The sequence below is a fragment of the Dasypus novemcinctus genome, chromosome 9, assembly GCF_030445035.2.
Source record: "Dasypus novemcinctus isolate mDasNov1 chromosome 9, mDasNov1.1.hap2, whole genome shotgun sequence".
NCBI lineage: Eukaryota > Metazoa > Chordata > Mammalia > Cingulata > Dasypodidae > Dasypus > Dasypus novemcinctus.
The window spans coordinates 750,952-769,131 of record NC_080681.1 but is presented as its reverse complement, the minus strand read 5'-3'; the positions used below and the strand labels follow the sequence as shown (position 1 = coordinate 769,131).

The following is an 18,180-nucleotide window of genomic DNA, read 5'->3' as shown; positions in this document are numbered from 1 at the left end:
AGTCCTTAAACTTGAGGCAAATTCTTACCAAGCTTCTTAGCAATGAAGTAGAATATAAATCCAGGCTTTGCAATACTTCCTGTGACTGTTTTCTGATTCAGTAGAAATATAAAAATTATGTGTTTGGGTGGAGCATAGATACAAATTCACTTGTCTTTACTGCAGGCTCAGTGCTTTCTTTTTCTTTATGGGGTAACCATTAAAAACATAATGGGTTACACTTCTTATGTAGCATTGCCAGATGAAATAGAGGACACCTAGTTAAACTTAAATCTCATAAAAACAATGTGTATTAACATATATGTCATATGCAATTTGAGACATACTTATGCTAGAATATAATTCATTGTTTACTGAATGTCAAAATTTACTGAGGTTTATTTTTTATTTGCTGAAACTGGGAACATTATTCTTAGGGATATTTTAAAGGTTTTATTGATTGAAGAACTTCTCCTTGTAGTGTATGCTAAGGAAAGAAGAGTTGAAAACAAGCTACCAGCCAAAAGACAATAATTGCAGTAAAACTGACACTAGATAACATATATATACTCTTGTATAAATGGTTTAAAATGACAAATAAACATAAAATGTTTATATTGAATTTACATCGTGTTTGCTTTTAGTTGCATGATATTTTCCTGGAAAGATGCAAAAGGAGCAAAAACATTAGTGTCCTCTGCTGATGTGGACTGGGATGCCAGAGGAAGTGGGTGGGTGGAAGACTTCTCACTACATTTTCCATTGTGCAAAATTTGACTTTCACACCATGCAATGTTCACCTGTTAAAAGTAATCAAAATCACTGAAATGTAAATTTTAAAATCTTAACAACCAATTAATGAGAAAAAAGCATCGATTTTTCCTGTAAGCCTACAAGCCTGGAGTTCTTTGAGGTGGAGGGGCTTTCCAGCACAAACCAATGTTTATTTATAAATAATTTAAGTATAGAACCTAGGAAGAAGTCTTTGTGCTATGAATTAGGAAGAATCAATAACTTGCTCTAACAAAGTCCCTAATAACTGTGCTGTCCCATTATACTTTGAAGGGACCACCTGCAATTTCCCATCAGAGTCCTGCATGACGTTCTACCCTCCCCCACTTCAAGCCCACCTGTCCTCTGCCCCTCCCCCCTGTAGAATGTCTGAGTGCTCATCCTAGTCCTGTTGAGATTCAAACTTCTCCACCCTTTCCGTGGATTTCTGAGAATCTGTTGGCAGCAGTTCACCCTCAGGGCATAGAATTGAATCTTTGCTAGAGGTTGTCAGAGAGCAGTGGTCAGTGTCCAAGTGTACCGAGGTGACTTCAAAAGGTAAGCACTTAGGATAAGGTGGTGTGTTATCAGGGTCCCTGATATCCTTCAAATCCATAGAAATTCACAGTTGACCCATCTTCTTGGATGAATCTCGAGGAAGGAGAAATCACTGGACTCCACCAAGAACCTCTCCCCTGGAAATTGGTGGGGTAGGTTGGAAACCCAAGACTTAGAGTTGAGGAAGGGGTCTCTTTAGATATGTGAGGGCTATAATAGGTATGAGAAAGTTTGGATGCAGGAAGAGTTTCTCTCTAGAAAAAAGCCATGTTAACAACGGTATTAAATGGTACCGGGTTTACGTTGTGTGGTAGTGTAGAGAGGCTTGTCTCCACCCTTTGTCATTACTTTGGGAACTTATGTATGATTTTACTGGAAGAATATGACCTGGAGTAAATGAGATCCTATGGGGACAGTTAGAATCAATAGTCTCATGTAAAAACACTTTTCGGTAGACTTCATCATGGCCAAGTCAGCAGTGAAATATCCAGTCTGCGAGGCAGCCTGGAAGTTACTCTAACGGTCCCAGCCCAGAGCCTCTAAGCTCCTACCAGCCCAGAGGCCTTTTGCTTTCACTCCTGGAAAATGTTTTCTTTGATTCAATGTTTCCAGGGCACTTGTGGTAACTTCAGCTGGTTTTAGAGATTGGGTTTACTTGGATTTTATGACTTTTTCTTAAACTGTGTAAACTCAGATGTTCAACCAATTCATCTTCTCTAATTCCTCACGGTGAACTCTCAGCTCTTCATTTTAAAATTGAGGTGAAGATGTTGCTCATAGTCTATGAATACTTCATGGCCATGGAATAGAAAGTGGCTGCTATTTGTTTTCAGTAAAACACTCAAAGAAGGGTAGGTTCTTTCTGCAGAGGGGAAGGAGAAGAGATACAATTAGGTATATGTTACTCTATCACTAATAGTACTAGCAGTAATAGTAGTATTGGTAACAGTCTAAAGAGATGACGCAGAACATAATCTTAAGAATTTACCACCTTCATGATGCCCTTGTGCTGCCTAGAACTTACCCAAAAGAACATCCCTTATCTGCCCGTGAGCATGCTGAGAGGTATTTTTTCCAAAGAATTCCTTGGCACCAGCTCTTTAGTCAAGAGGTTGACCGAATGCCTTCACCAAATATTGAGTCTAGCTGAATTTCTGGTAGTGATTTCCTCAGAGAGGGGCTGTCCTGATAGCACGTGCTTCTTTCTCCTTAGCACTCAGAGGTCTGGGAGCTTCATCGAGTGGGAGCAAGTTCTCTTATGGGAAAATCCTAATCTGGAGTTCTAGAACCTAAAATCACTAGAGGGACAGGTGCTATTCTGAATTTCCTCCACCTAGGTGCCTGCTCACTTTTTGACATTCATAGCTCTGATTCTCTTGACATATGCATGGCCATTCCAAAAGAATGGCATGCCTGTTCCAGCACCACAAAGGAGAAACACATCTCTCAGTGAGAAGGTGCATTTATTGCAAATGCACAAGCAAGGAACTGGGAGAATCTTCCCAAAACCAGTTCAAAGTGAGAATGGGAACTTGAATTTGTACAGGGAAAAACCGAGGGGAGAGATGAAAAGAAAAGCAAGTGCAAAACAAGAAACAAGTGGTGACTTTAGACCTTCCAGGGGTCTTGTGAGGAGGGTACCTGCAATTTTCCAGTCCTGTGTCATCTCAAGCATGTTAAACTCATAACTGTTGTTCCAGTTTCAGTGATTTACCAGTGACAGTTTACATTCACATACTGGTGCTTCTGATGCTATTCTCTGGTTTTGCCTTCAGTTGATATTTTATTCTTCTTATTCCTGTAAGCAGAACTGGGAAGGTCTGGTTGATGTCCTTTTGGGAGTTAAGAACAAAGAGTTACTATTAAGATTGGATTAAGAGAAAACTATCTTAGTTATGTCTGGGTAGATCCAGAGCTGCGTAGGTGAAGAAATTTTTACTAAGCACTTTTTCCAGCTCTCAATTTCCTAATGAGTAAAGGACAGCTCCTGAGAGCCTCAAGAGTGTTGCCTTTGTGGCCTCTAAATCCACCCATTTCCTTGTCTCTACAGCATCTCCAGTGCTGGGACCAGACAAGACCATGAACTCCGGAGTCTCCCTGTATCCTGGCACTGCCCTGCCAATCCTTCACTCATTCCTGGCCCAACACCCCCACCTCCCTGGGGGCAGCACCTACCCCAATCTTTTCTTCCTGGCAGCTCTCTGCTGCTGCCTGCATTCCCCAGGCCACAGGTGGTGACATGAAAGGGGGATCTTGTCCCCACTGGGACTAGAGGTGAGAAGATCATTATCCAAATCAGAAAACTAGGGGGACCAGCAGAGGCCCCTCCTACTCAGCCCTTTGTCCTTCCTCAGATGCCCCACATTTCAAGTGACCCAAGGATCCTCTGTGGGGGTGCTCAGCATGCCCCTCCTGGGATCTTGAGGGCCTCTGCTCTGGAGCCCTTGATCCCAGCCTCAGCTGTGGGGTGCACCCAGTCTGCTGAGGGAGGCTGGACCCCAGGCCTTCCTCCTCAGGCTCCACCACCAGCTGCCCAGTTGGCCCCCAGTATTCCTCCAGGGAATGTTTTCATCAAGCCACAGGGGGCCTCCCTGGAGAGAGATCCTCCCTCCACCCAGTCCAAGGAAGACTCCTGTAACCCCAAGAGTGTTTACCAGAACTTCTGATGTTGGTAGTGCTTCAAGTCGCTGGCCTGGAGGCACATTCACCTAAGTCCTGATACTGAAGCTCTTTCCTGCTTTCTCATGTGAGTGGCTTCCTCTTGGAGACACATTTGACTGTTTTGCACCATTGAGATACAGGGGGCTAGGGGATGGATACCCCAGGTTAATGTCTCCAGAATTTCTTGATTGTAGGTCATGAGGGGAGATGATATATTTCTGGTTTATGACTTATTTTCAGGTGTCTTATCTCAATTAATACCTCCCTAACTTGTATATATAAAGAACTCCTATATCTTGAAAACAAAAAGAAAAACAACACATTTAAAAAATGTGAAAAAGATTTAAACACTTTTCCAAAGAAGAAATATAAATTGCTAAAAAGCACATGAAAAAATGCTCCAAATGTCTAGCTATCAGGGAAATGCAAATCAAAACTACAATGAGATACCATCTTACTCCCATAAGATTGGCAGCTATGAAAAAAACAGAGGAATACAAATGCTGGAGAGGATGTGGAGGAATGGGAACACTTATCCATTGCAGAAGGATCCAATCATTCTGGAGGATAGTTTGGTGGTTTCTCAAAAAACTAACCATAGATTTGCCATATAACCCAGCAATTTCACTGCTGGGTATATATCCAGTAGAACTGAAAACAAGGACACAAACTGATATATGCACACGAATGTTCATAGCAGCATTGTTCACCATTGCCACAGTTGGAATCAACCCAAATGTACATCAAGAGATGAATGGATAAATAAAATGTGGTAGATACATACAATGGAATACTACTCGGCTTTATGAACAAATACACTACAAACACATGTGATAATATGGATGAATCTTGAGAAACTTATGTTGAATGAAGCAACCCAGGCATTGAAGGACAAATACTACATGACCTCAATGATATGAAATAAGTAAACCAAGCTGCCTCAGAGAGCTAGAGACTGGATGATAGGCTTACAGGAAATCAGGGGGTAGAGGAAGGATGTAAGCTGACACCTACATGGGTGAACTCTATGATAAGCTGGAGGTAAGTATTTGTACTAGGAAGGGATAAAATGGGGGCATAGGGTTACCTCTGGGTGGGGCTTTGCAGGTTTAAGGGGGGCTAGGGATTGGAGCATGGGTAATATTGCCCAAGGAATTGGGGGGAGGGTCTGGCAACATATGAACATAGGAAATTGTCAGGTATTTGGTTGAAAGTATAATGCTGAGAAAACCTTTTCAAAAATATAATAAGAAAAGTTACCTGTTTAAGTTGCTTAAATGGGATAATCTGATGCAGGACAGGCTCCTAGGGAATATGTGAATGCTCATTTTGCTATAGTGGGTTATATCATTGGATAGAGATCCATATAATGAGAGTGAAGGTTTACCCACATCCTGGGGAGGACTGATGCCATCAAATAGAGGGAACTGTATCTCTCAAGAAAAATGGTGGCTCCCAGGGCTTAGGGCAGTTGAGCATGTCAAGCCCTCAACAGTGTTGCAAGTATCTCTGAACATGGCCCTTCAAGCAATGAAGATTATCTGTCACTGTGGGCCTTAAGGGGAGGGGGAAAGATGTATTGAATAGATGGAACCAATGTAATGGTGTGGGCAATAGAAGTGTTTCACAAGAGTACGCAAGGACGGATATAAGACATGTAAAATTACACCAAAAATGTATAGGGGCTGATAGGCTAAAATGTAAATAATAATGTAAAACATAAGATAACTAAAAATTTAAAGAATTGTATAGAATAAAATATAAACCACAATATAAACACAAATGTTACCTTCTTTGAAAGCTATTGTCTCAATATCTGTACATCAGTTTAAGTATATATAGTATGAATATGTAAAAAGATTATTCCTGTGGAAGGGAAAAGGTTTTATGTTGGGTATGTGGGAGTACTGTATATGATATATATGAATTACTGTGATCTAAAACTCTTGTGATGATAAGCTTAATAATTACAAAACAGAAAAGAAAAAGGACATAGACACTCAGGAAAAGACAGAAGTAGTTGCCTTGCCAAGCTGCATACAGGGCAACACTTACTGCAGTGATGGAAGGCAAAACATCAAAAACAAAGCTTTTGCATTTTTAAGTTTTTTGATACCCCAATTTATTTTTACCTTAATTTTTCTAAATTAATATGTATTCTATATCTAACCTTTAAACTCATCGCTATATTCCATTTTACTTATAAGGGAACCTGGCAATATATTGGGCTTCACTTTTCAGGAAGTTTTGGATCACAGAGAGGTTCAACAATTGCAGTGGAGGAATACTGGTGTGGGATGTTATTGACAAGGGACACATAGCTGACAGGGAGTTCTAGAGGGCATATATCCAGGGTACAAAAAAATGTCTGGATATTTTCAGAGTGGATACAATTAAAAACAACTGAGGGAGTGCTGAGTTCCTAGCCAGGGGAGCTCTATCACAGTCCCTAAAGGAACAGCAATAATCCCCCAAGTGAATGGCAAAGACCAAAAAAGAAGGAAGGTCCAACAATGAGCCCTTGATACTAATGAATATGCTTATGAGCATGTGCACCTGAAATAAGAACAAGGCCTAGAGCTGCAGGGTGCCTAAGGGTTACCTCCTGAGAGCCTCTGTGTTGTTCAAAGATGGCCAGTCTTGAAGCCAAACTCATCATGTAAATACGTTGCCTTCGCCTCAGCATGGGACATGACTCCCGGGGTTGAGCCTCCCTGGTACCGAGGGATTACTACCGACTACCAGCTGATGATGTAACTAGAAAATGACCCTGAATACAAGGGTCAACTTGCACCAGCAGAATATCTCAGTCTACATATAATACCTGGAGTTAAAAATGTTTTTTGACCTGAATCAAGGGGGAAATTGAAAGGACAAATGAGTTTATATGGCTATGAGTCTCCAAAAAAGAGCCTGGAGGTTATCAGAGGAGTCGCTCTTATGCACACCTCAGCAGAGTCCCAGAGACAGATAAAGTAGATACAACCCCAGGTATTGCTTCTTCTGAGGGCTACAGAGACCCACAGGTTCTATGGTCATGACAGATGGAGTTCAGTGCCATTTCAGTTGGCCCTTCTTTGGAGTTTGTGTTTCTGTGTGATGGAGCTGGACTCAGACGTGATCTTTTTCACAAGTCTTTCCTGTTATGTTTACCAGAACTGTAGCTGGTGCTGTGGTTTAAGGTATACCCAGAGGATCTGAATCTCTGGACTGACCATAGGATAGCCAGGGCCTGAGCCTCAACAGACTTCACCTTCTACACTCTGGTTTATTGGACTTACCCCACTCAGCCAAAATGGATTTGAAGGCCAACCACCATACCATGGAGCCAAGAGTGCCTACAACTGAAAGCAGGAGGATTGCATCCAGCATCCATGTGGAATCTAAGCCTGCTCTTGATATAGATGTGGAGTGGACACAACCAATCCAAGGTTCACAGGATGGAGGAATAGAATATGGATTAAAGTGGACTTACTGATATTCTATTCATAAACTATTGTGATTAGTAATCGAAGAAAATGTGGCATTGGTGTGGAGAAAGTGGCCATGGTGGCTGTTGGATGTGGGTAATGGAGGAAGAGATGAGATATGGAGGCATTTTCAGGACTTGAAGTTGTCCTGGGTGGTGTTGCAGGGAAAATTACCAGACATTGTATGTCCTCCCATGACCCACTGGATGAAATGTGGGAGAGCATGGGCTATGATGTGAACCATTGACCATGAGGTGCAGCCGTGCTCAGAGATGTACTCACCAAATGCAATGAATGTCTCATGATGATGGAGAAGATTGTTGCTATGGGGGTAGGATTGGGGGGAGGGGGTGGGGGTTATATGGGGACCTCATATTTTCTGAATGTAATTAAAAAATAAAAAAATAATTAGGGGAAAAAAGAAAAAGAAAGGACATAGACAGTGAGGAAAAGATGGAAAAAGTTGCCTTGCCAATTTGCATACAGGGCAACACTTACTGCAGTGATGGAAGGCAAAACATCAAAAACAAAGCTTTTGCATTTTTTAATTTTTTGATACCCCAATTTATTTTTACTTTAATTTTTCTAAATTAATATGTATTCCATATCTAAACTTTAAACTCATCACTATATTCCATTTCACTATTAATGGAATGTGGCAATATATCGGGCTTCATTTTTGAAGTTTTGGATCACAGAAAGGTTCAACCATGGCAGGGCAGGAATACTGGTGTGGGATGTTATTGACAGGGGACACATGGTTGGCAGGGAGTTCTCCAGGGCATATATCCAGGGTACATAAAAATGTTCGGATATTTTCATAGTGGTTACATTTAAAAATGGCAACTGAGGGAGTGCTGAGTTCCTAGCCAGGGGAGCTCTATCACATTCCCCAATGGAACAGCAACAATCCCCCAAGTGCAACCACAAAGACCAAAAAAGAAGGATGGTCCAACAATGAGACCTTAATACTAATGACTATGCTTGTGAACCTGTGCACCTGAAATAAGAACGAGACCTAGAGCTGCCGGGTGCCTAAGAGTTACCTCCTGAGAGCCTCTGTGTTGCTCAAATGTGGCCAGTTTTGAAGCCAAACTCAGCATGTAAATGCATTTCCTTCCCCCCAGCATGGGACATGCCTCCCAGGGATGACCCTCCCTGGCACTGAAGGATTACTACCAAGTACTGGCTGATGATTTAACTAGAAAATGACCTTGAATAAATGGGTCAACTCAGACCAGCAGAATATCTCAGCCTACATATAATACCAGGAGTTAAAAATGCTTTTTGACCTTGAATAAAAGGGGAAATGGAAAGGACAAATGAGCTTATATGGCTATGGGTCTCCAAAAAAGAGCCAGAGGTTATCAGTGGGGTCACACTTATGCACACCTCAGCATAGTCCCAGAGACAAATAAAGTAGATACAACCCCAGGTATTGGTTCTTCAGAGGGCAACAGAGACCCACAGGTTCTATGGTCCTGGCAGATGGAGCTCAGTGCCATGTCAGTTGACCCTACTTTGGAATTTGTGTTCCTGTGTGATGGAGCTGGACTGAGATGTGATCTTGGTTCACAAGCCTCTCCTGTTACTTTTACTGGACCTGTGGTTGGCACTGGGGCTTAGTTGTACTCAGGGTACCTGAATCTCTGGACTGCCCATGTGACAGCCAGGCCCTGAGCCTCAACAGACTTGCAATTCCTACACTCTGGTTTATTGGACTTACCCCACTCAGCTAACAAGGAGGTGAAGAAGGTCAACCATCACACCAGGGAGCCAAGCTGAAAGCAGGAGAATTGCATCCAGCACCCATGTGGAATCTAAGCCCCCTCTTGATATAGACGTGGAGTGGACACAACCATTCGAAGGTCCACAGGATGGAGGAATAGAGTGTGGATTAGAGTGGACTTACTGATATTCTATTCATGAACTATTGTGATTAGTAATCGAAGAAAATGTGGCATTGGTGTGGAGAAAGTGGCCATGGTGCCTGCTGGGGGTAGGGAGTGTGAGGAAGAGATGTGATATGGGGCATTTTGGGGACTTGGAGTTGTCCTGGGTGGTGCAGCTGGGACAGTTACTGGACATTGTATGTCCTCCTGTGCCCCACAGGGTGGACTGTGGGAGAGCGTGAGCTATGGTGTGGACCACTTACCATGAGGTGCAGCATTGCTCAGAGATGTATTCACTAAGTGCAATGAATGTCTCATGATGATGGAGGAGGTTGTTGTTATGGGGCGTGGAGTGGGGTGAGGGGGATGAGGGTATATGGGGACCTCATATTTTTCTAAAGTAACATTTAAAAAAAGAGAAAAAATTAAATAAATATAAAAAAATAAACTAAAGTCAACCATATGCTTCACCAAAAGAAAAAGAAAAAAAAAGAAATAGCGATTTTCCAAAGAGTACCCTCACATCCAATGACTCTTGTGTCTAATAATCCCTCTACCCATATCAATAATCACTAGGTTGACAAAATAATTAAAATATACAGCACTGTGTAGTGTAGTTTTGCCTGTTTTGGAACTTTAAATGTGAGTTGTTGCTAGAGCTGTATTTTGTTTATTTTGCTTTCATACATTCTGCTATACAATTATAGCATACTTTGTGTATCAAGTCTTCTGTTGATGGACATTTGCCTTGTTTCTGTTTCTGATCACTGCCAATAAGTCTGCCATAAACATTGTGATCCATGTCACACACACAAAAAAAAACTTATGAGATACAGCAAAGACAGTCTTGAGAGGGAAATTTATAACCCTAAACACTTATATTAAAAGAGAAAAAAGAGCTAAATGCAAAGATTTAACTGAGCAAGAAGAGAAACTAGAAAAAGAACAACAAACCAATCCTCAAAGCAAGCAGAAGACATAACAAAGATTGAAATAGAAATAAATGAAATTGAAAAGAAAAAAGAACTTTAGAGAAAATCAAAATCAAAAGCTGGTTCTTTGAGAAGATAGGTAAAATTTACAAACTCCTATTTAACAGAGAAAAAAAAGAGGCAAGTAAATACAATCTGAAAAAAAGGGAAGAACTATGACTGACCCCACAGAAATAAAAAGGATTCTAAGAGGATATTATGAGAAACTGTATGTCAACAAACTAGACAACCTAGATGAAATGGGCAAATTCCTAGAAATGCATGAACAACTTACACTGACACTATAAGAAATGCAAGAACTTAACAAACCACTCACGCTTAAAGACATTGAATCCATCATCAAAAACTTCCCATCAAAAAAAAGTCTAGAACCAAATGGCTTTACAGGTGATTTCTACCAAACATTTCAAAAAGAATTAACACCAATCCTGTTCATTCTTTCAAAAAATTGAAGAGGGAAAATTACTCAACACTTTTTATGAAACCAATATCACTATAAAATCAAAGCCAAATAAAGACACCACAAGGAAAGAAAATTATAGACCAATTTCTCTATTAAACATAGATGCAAGAATTCTCAAGAAAGTATTTGTAAATTAAATGCAGGAGCATCTCAATAGACTTGTACATTACGACCAAGTGGGATTTATTCCTGGTAGGCAAGGCTCATTCAACATAAGAATATCAACCACATTACCAAACTGGGAAAAAAAAAAAAAAAAAACATTATCTCAATCAAAAAAATCAGAAAAAAATCAGAGAAAGCATCTGACAAAATCCGTCATCCTTTCTTGATAAAAAACATTTCAAAAGATATGAATAGGAGGAAAATTCCTCAATATGATAGAAAGTATATATGAAAACCGCACAACCAACATCTTAGTTAGTGGGGAAGGGTTGAAAGCTTTCCCTCTAAGATCAGGAACAAGACAAGGATGCCCACTAGCAACCTTTTTATTTAACATTGTACTAGCTCTACTTAGAGCAAGAAAAAGAAAACAGCAAAGGCATCCAAATAGGATAAAGAGGAAGGAAAACTCTATTTGTGGATAACATAATCCTATTTTTAGAAAATTCAGAAATGTCTACAAAACAAAGCTACTTGAGCTAATAAATGAGTTCAGCAAAGTGGCAGGATACAAGATCAATATGCAGAAATCCATAATGTTTTTTTACATTAGTACTGCATAATCTGAAGAGGAAATCAGGGGGAAATTCCACTAACAATAGCAACAAAATGACTAAAACACCTAGGAATCAATTTAACCAAAGAAGTACAGGACCTATAAGCAGAAAACTACAAAACAACACTAAAAGAAATGTTAGAAAGATTTAAACAAATGGAAAGATATTCCATGTTCATGGACTGGAAGACTATTGTGAAGATGTCAATCCTAACCCAACTGATTTAAAGATCCAACACAATACCAATCAAAATTCCAACAGCTTACTTCACATTAATAGAAAAGGCAATTACCAAATTCACTTGGAAGGGAAAGTACCCCTGAATAGCCAAAAGTATTCTAAAAAAGCATAGTATACTATACTATAGCATAATATAGGAGGAATTTCACTGTCTGATCTTCAAACATATTACAAAGCTTCAGGGGTCAAAACAACATGGTACTGGCATAAAGAGAGACACATTGAACAGTGGAATTGAATTGAAAATCTAGAAATAAACCCTTACCTCTATGGTCAACTAGTTTTTGACATATCTACTAAGTCCATGTTAACAGGAAAAAACAGTTTCTTCAACAAATTGTACAGGGAGAGCTGCATATCTATAACCAAAAGAATGAAAGGGGACCCCTATCTCATTCCCTATACAAGAATCAACTCAAAATGGATCAAAGACCTAAATATAAAAGGCAGGGCCATAAAACTACTAGAAGAAAATGTAGGGAAATATCTTAAAGACTTCATGGTACATGGTGATTTCTTGTACCTTACACCCAAAGTACACACAACAAAAGAAAAAACAGATAATTTGGAATTCCTCAAAATTAAATACTTTTGCTTCTCACAAGACTTTGTCAAAAGGGTGAAAAGGCAGCCAACTCAATGGGAGAAAATAATCAGAAATCACATATCTGATAAGGGTTTAATATCCATGATATATAAAGAGATGTTACAATTCAACAATATAAAGACAAAAGACCCAATTAAAAATGGGCCAAACACATGAATAGACATTTGCCCAAAGAAGAAATACAAATGGCAAAAAACATATGAAAAAGTATTCAATGTCAGAGAACTAAATGTTGGAAAGAATGTGGATAGGAACACTTATTCACTGTGGTTGGTAATGCAGAATGTAAAGCCACTGTAGAGTTCATCAGTTCCTAAAGAAGTTGAATATAGATTTCCCACATGACCTTGCAATACCACTATGGGGTATATACACAGAAGAACTGAGAGCTGTGAGAGCAGTGACATGAAGAGACATCTGCACATCTATGTTCATAGTGGCATTATTCACAATTGCCAGAAGCTGGAAACAACCAAGGTGTCCATCAACTGATAAATGGATAATAGAACTGTGGTATATTCACACAATGGAACATTATGCATCTGTAAGAAGAAATGAAGTCATAATATTGTCAACACTGATGAACCTGGAGGACAGTACATTGAGTGAAGCAAGCCAGACAGAAAAGGACAAATATAGGAAAATTGCATTACAATGAACCAAATGTATTGTGTAATATAATGTAGGATTCCATTTATATAAAATGTAAATAGAAATCAATTTATAGATGAAAGAAAAAAGTATTTGTGCAAAATAAGCGAGAAAGGGGAGCTGTGAACAACAAAGAAAGCACAGAAAGATTGAGGAGTGGTGGATTTTTTTTTTTTTTTTTTTTTTTTATCACTGAGATAATGAAAATGCTCTAGTGATGACTATAGTGTCTGGATATCTCCAGAACCCTCAGGAGCCCTGAAATTTGGGATAGTACCTACTTTGGCAGTCAGTAAGATCCTGCTGAGGTGTGTAGAAACTCATTTTGAAGTTTCTTAGCTTTATAAACTCATTTGTCTTGACCTTTCCCCCCTTTCAGTCAAGGGCTTTTTCCAGCTGCATTGCTAGTCGGTGCTTGGTTATAATCCCTTGGTGCCAGACAGGCTTATCCCCAGGATTCATGTCCTACACTGGAGAAAGAAAATGTATTTATACACTGAGTTTGGCTTAGAGAGAGGCCACATTTGAGCAAAAAGGAAGCTCCGAGAAGGCAACTCTTAGCACCCTATAATACTAGGCTAGGTTTCAATTTCAAGAGTAAAGGTTCTGGGAAACGGACTTGGCCCAGTGGTTAGGGCATCCATCTACCACATGGGAGGTCCATGGTTCAAACCCCGGGCCTCCTTAACCCACATGGAGCTGGCCCACGAGCAGTGCTGATGCGCACAAGGAGTGCTGTGCCATGCAGGGGTGTCCCCCACGTAGTAAGGAGAGCCGCCCAGCACGAAATAAAGTGCAGTCTGCCTAAGAATGGCACCACCTACACAGAGAGCTGACACAACAAGATGACACAACAAAAAGAGACACAGATTCCCATGCCGCTGACAACAACAGAAGTGGACAAAGAAACAAGATGCAGTAAACAGACACAGAAAAGAGACAACTGGGGTGAGGGAGGGGAGAGAAATAAATAAATAAATAAATAAATAAATAAATCTTTAAAAAAAAAAGAAAAAAAGTAAAGGTTCTTATAGTCATCAGTATCAAAGACCCATAAGTAGACCATCCTCCTTCACTAATCATTGCCCCTGTATTTGGGGGATTCTTGCTGACCTATTAGAGAATGTGGCAGTGCTCCCCAGGATGGGAATTGGATATTCCTTCAGTTATTATATGAGTCTCCACCCACCATGGCAATGCCCCATGAATATCTGAACACATTTATATGCCTTTTACATATGCCCAGGTGAGCCTCCTCCTATTTATTCCCCATCACTGACACCCCATACAAATGATCACCCCCTGCCAGAGACAGAAAATCACAACTGCTGGACAGGATGTAGAGAGAAATGAACAGTTAGTTATTCACTGTTGGTGAGAATGCAGAATGGTACAGCCCCTATGGAGGACCATTTGGCAGTTCCTAAAGAAGTTGAATATAAACTTGCTACATGACCCTGCAATATCACCGCTAGGCATATATCCAGAAAAATGAGGAGCACTAATACCAACAGACATCTGTACACCAAAGTTCACTACAGCAGTATTCACGATTCCAAAAGTTGGAAAAAACCCAAGCGTCCATCAACTGATGAATGCGTAAATAAACTGTGGTGCATTCACATAATGGAATATTACACAGCTGTAAGTGAAGTCATAAAGCATATGACAAGCATGAATCTAGAGGACATTATGTTGAGTGAAGCAAGCCAGACACAAAAGGACAAATACTGTATGATTGTGTGACTATGAACCAAATATATTGTGTAACATATTGTTTGATTCAAAAAAATTTATATGTACCCAGTACATTTATTTGAGAAATGGTATCTTTATCCAACAGTATTTTCTTTTTCTTTTTAAATTATTGTTTACATATTCAATTATTAAATGTACAAAATAAAGTTTTAAAAAAAGTGAGGTTACACTGAAGAGTTGAAAATCAGAGACTTTAAAATGTGATACTTTACTCAAGAAAAATAAATACCAAAAACAGAGATAGAGAAACCAAGCTTTTTTTAGCATAATAAAACCACGTGTGAAATATAGGAATGTGGATAAAGTTGCATATATGCCTGTTTTCTTTGAAATTGAACAAATGTATGTTAACAAAAGATGGTAACATAATATCACTTATGCTAAGTGAAGAAGCCTGACACAAAGTACTACATATTGTGTGACCCCATTTATATAAAAGGTAAATGTAAATCAATTTATAAAGTTGAAGTTCAATTAGTAGTTATATAGGGCTGGGGAGGACTGCTAAAGGGTGTGCATTTTTTCTAGAGTACTGAAAATGTTCTAAAATTTTTGATGGTGAGGAATGCATAATACTGTGATAATACTAAAAGCCACTGATTATACACTTCAGATAGATTGTATGGTATATGAATATATCTCAGTAAAACTTAATAAGTAGATAATTGTATAAGAACAGCAAAAAAAAAAAGCAGCAGTTCAGCACGGGAAACAAGATCAAGGGGTGAGGAATTTCCTTAATTTATTTTTATTTATTATTATTCAAATAATGAAAATGTTCTAATGATGGTTGAGGTAATGAATACACAACTATGTGATTATACCAAATACCACTGGTTGTGCACTTTTTTTTGGTTGTACACTTTAAATGAATTGTTGTTTTATTAATGTATACCAATAAAGTTATTTCTTAAAAACATATAAGCATGTATCAATAAAATTAATTTGTTTTTTTAAAAAAAAGAAAAACACTTCTAATCCTCATCCAAAGATTTCATTGTTAAGGTTTTGGTATAAAACCTCCCCAGATTTTCCCACTGAGCAACATTGTATTCCTCCTCCTCACACTTAGGATCTGCTGAGTGACAGTGCATTAGGAGAATGGCAGTCATCTGTGTGGAAGTGACAGGGCCCCCAGCAACTCTGCCTGACTTTTCCTCTTCCGGGGTGGCAATCGTGTGAAAACCACCTTCAGAAGCTCAGGGGAAAGCACAGGGGTCAAAAGAAGGGGGTGGGGGTGAGGAGGTCCAGCACATCTGTCTTAACTAGAGCAGCTGCTCCACAGCTCTGAACTGCTTCCCTTGAATGGGACCAACTCTTCTAAGAGGCTAAGAACAGAAAGCGCAGAGGCTTCCTCTGCAGCCGGCTCCTTTAAGGTCAGCTGGGTGACGGCTCTTGGCAGACACAGCAGGGCTAGAATGGTGTCCCCAAGGCACCTGGGTCACCCCTCTGCCAAGCAGAGGTGCCCTGGAGCTCCTGAAATGCTCAGCACAGCCCTGGGCTCCCTCAGCAGCCCCTAATAGGTGCCCTTTCCCAGTCTGTGCAGTGCACCCTAGCAGGCACCCAAATCCGGTGGCCCCTGTTGGCCAGCCAACCTCCTCCGGCCCTCACAAGCTAGCATCTTAGCAAGACACACAAACCATTCCCACCCAGCATTACTCCAACAAATCAAAGTTTTAAGAAAAGCTTTAACCACTACCAAAAGGAAAAGCCTCCCTGGGGCCATGGGGAGCTCTGAGGAAGGCCCTGGCTCAGGCTGTCCCAGGGCATCCAGTGCAGCACAGCCAGGAGGGGAGCGATGGGAGTGGGCTCCTAGATCACAGACCTCACCTGCCACGTGTACTCCCGGAAAGCTGAAAGAAGTAAAACGGGAGGAAGAGAGAAAATGAAAGTCTCAAGTGGCTCACCAGGGCTTGGATCCAAAGAATGCAAATGCCCACGATGAGGAAGAGCGCCACCCGCAGACCTCTGGGTTGGATACACACTTTTAGTTGTAAACTGTTGAGGTTCCTGCAAAACTCCCGGGCTGGGCAGAAACCTGCCCCCAGGCCCCTCCCAGGAGAGGACCCCATTCCTTGTGCTCCCTGAGGGCACACACCGGGTGTCAGCCCTGCTCCCCCCGGGCCTTCCCAGGGCCCCTCCCCAGGGAGATCAGTTCCCCTGTAAAAGCCACGCTGTGGGCAGGCACCAGCTGGCCCTATCCAGGGCAGGAGAAGAAAGAGAAGCAGCCTGGGCTTGGAGGCAAATGTGAAGTGGAGGGCCTGGGAAGGGAGAGCTGAAAGGGGAGGCACCCAGGAACCTGGGAGGGTAGGCAGGGAGGGCAGAGGACAGGGCTGCAGGTTGGACCATGGGCAAACAGGGGGCTTGTGGGGAGGGAGGGGAGCTGTGGGCAGAGGAGGGGCCATGGGGGGAAGAGGGATGGGGAGGAAAAGGATAGCGTGGGGAAGGAAGGGCCAGGAGGAGGAGGAGGGACTAAGGGGGAGGGGCCATGGGGGAGGGACCATGGAGGGGAGGGACGCTGGGGCGAAGGATGGGGGAGGAGGGACAGTTGGGGGGGGTAAATTGTGAAGGGAAGGAGGAACGTGTTGGGGGGATAGTGGGGGGTGGGAAGGGACCAAGACTGCGGACAGGTCCGTTTGCGGGGAGGAGGGACCGTGGGAAGAGGGACCCTGAGGGGAGGAATAGTAGGGGGGGAGGGATCAAGGGGGCAGAGGGCCCCTGGGGGGAGGGATGGTGGGGGGGAGGGACCATGGGGGTAGGGAAAGTGGGGGAGGAGGGTCCGTGGAGGAAGTGTGGGCTGCCCTCCCAGTGGGCCGCGGGACTCTTATTCTGACTGGGGCCCCCCCAGCCCCGCCACGCTGGGCCTGGACCCCCGAAGGACGCCCGCCCCGCGCTGCCCGCGGAAGCAGCCCCCCCCCCGCCCCGCCCTGCCTGCCCCCCCGCCCTGAAGGACCCCGCCCCCGCAGGCGAGGCAGCTGGACCTCCGTGGGCGCGGGACGGGCGCCCCTCACGCGGCAAGGGGGTTCGCTCGCCCTCGTCTGCGCCTACGGCCCCGCCTGCGCCCGCCCGACGCCACGTGGGGCCCAGACTTACCGCTGCGCGGGCGGGACGCGGGGGTCCCGAGGGCGGGTGAGCGCTCCCCGCAGCCCCCCCGTGCGCCCCGACACCGCGTCCCTCCTGCCCTCGGGCTCGCAGGGGTGCCGCGGGAGCGCGCAGCAGGTCCTCGCAGGGGTGCCGCGGGAGCGCGCAGCAGGTCCGCGGGGCACGCGCCCAACCGCCGCCAGCTGTTAAAGGGGCCGCCGCGCGGGGGCAGGGCGGGACTTGAGGGCCTGAGAGCCCGAGGGCCAATCAGGTCTGGACCGGTTCCCCGACTCCGCCCCGAGGGGGCGTGGCCATCTCCCTGACGGACAGCGCCC

General features: G+C 42.7%; 1 long non-coding RNA gene across 2 annotated transcripts; it reads right to left on the bottom strand.

Moving 5' to 3' along the window:
• Positions 1–570: 570 nt before the first annotated feature.
• LOC131279672 (uncharacterized) lies at positions 571–4,330 on the bottom strand. 2 transcript variants are annotated; one of them, XR_009187050.1, is made up of 3 exons: positions 3,963–4,330; positions 2,950–3,140; positions 571–2,170 (listed from the first exon to the last, which is right to left on the bottom strand). It is a non-coding gene; the product is annotated as an uncharacterized lncRNA (long non-coding RNA). The 2 variants fall into 2 exon arrangements; XR_011649574.1 differs by lacking the exon at positions 3,963–4,330 and adding an exon at positions 3,484–3,941.
• Positions 4,331–18,180: the final 13,850 nt, after the last annotated feature.